Source organism: Lactuca virosa, chromosome 7 (genome assembly GCF_052849685.1).
Source record: "Lactuca virosa cultivar CGN04683 chromosome 7, Lactuca_virosa_CGN04683_v6, whole genome shotgun sequence".
NCBI classification, from domain to species: Eukaryota; Viridiplantae; Streptophyta; class Magnoliopsida; order Asterales; family Asteraceae; genus Lactuca; species Lactuca virosa.
This window is the reverse complement of record NC_136432.1, coordinates 171,896,081-171,897,244: the sequence shown is the minus strand read 5'-3', so window position 1 is coordinate 171,897,244 and position 1,164 is coordinate 171,896,081. Positions and strand designations below refer to the sequence as shown.

At 40.2% G+C, this 1,164-nt stretch overlaps 1 non-coding gene across 1 annotated transcript; it reads right to left on the bottom strand.

Annotated features, from left to right (window-relative positions):
* Positions 1 to 261: 261 nt before the first annotated feature.
* On the bottom strand, positions 262 to 367 carry LOC145127998 (small nucleolar RNA R71). Its single transcript, XR_013716601.1, has one exon. It is a non-coding gene; the product is annotated as a small nucleolar RNA R71 (small nucleolar RNA).
* Positions 368 to 1,164: the final 797 nt, after the last annotated feature.

The following is a 1,164-nucleotide window of genomic DNA, read 5'->3' as shown; positions in this document are numbered from 1 at the left end:
TCTTTCCGCGCTAAAGGACGTTCCATTTTCTGTGAAGGATCATGAGGATGTGTACAAACACTTTGATGAAGTCAATGACATCGCGGATTACATCAACATTCCAAATGTTACACGCGAGAAGGTGTTATTGAGAATGTTTCTAGTCACTTTTAAAGGAGCTGCCAAGGATTGGTTGAAGGCACTTCCACCAGGTGCCATTACTACATGGCACAAATGCGTGAATAATTCTTAGAGCAATTCTGCCCACCATCAAAAGTGTCTAAACTCAAGAGGTGATTGCTAACTTTGAGCAACAACCGGGTGAATCACTTTATGAAGCATGGGTGCGTTACAAGGGATTACTTCGAAATTGCCCCCAAAATGATCTTAATATTCCAAAAGAAGTATCAATATTCTATGATGGGGTAAATGTGATGACAAGGCAACTCCTTGATTCTCAAGGACCTTTGACAAAGAAAAATCCCGCTGAAATCAACGAGCTAATTGAAGAGTTTTCTAAGCATTCGCGTGAGTATCACAATCCTCAAAATGATGGAGCAAAAGGAATTGGGAATGGAACTTTTGAGTACATGGCGGATGTGTTAGTTATGTTGAATAATATGGACCGAAGAATGACAAAGATGGATCAATCCATACATGCTATTCGTGTGGGTTCTGAAAGATGTAATGGTCCACATTTAACAAAAGATTGCCATTTGGACGATAGCAGGAATAAGAAAGCTCAAGTATGCTACTCGAGTGGAGACAAATACGATGAAGATCGGAGGAAGCTAAAGAAGGAGTGGTTGCCATACGGTGAATATGAAAAGCAAAAGGAAGAAAATTTTAGGCAAATTGGCCGAGGTTTTTACCAAAAGGAGCAACCACAACCTGAAAAGAAAGTTGATCTGGAGTCCATGCTAGCTAGGTTCATGGAGGCTTCGAAAAAACGACATGATGAGACCGATGTGACAATAAGAGACCAACAAGTTCTAATGAGAAACCAACAAGCTTTACTTAGAAATTATCAAGCATCGATCCAGAACATTGAAGCTCAACTTGGTCAATTAACTCCACTGGTTAATGAGAGATTATATCCACAAATTCCCGATAAAAAGCCACAACTGCATGTCATGGTCATCGACACTGAAGAGGACACTATTTGTGAGTTCCTAGAAGCCTTAG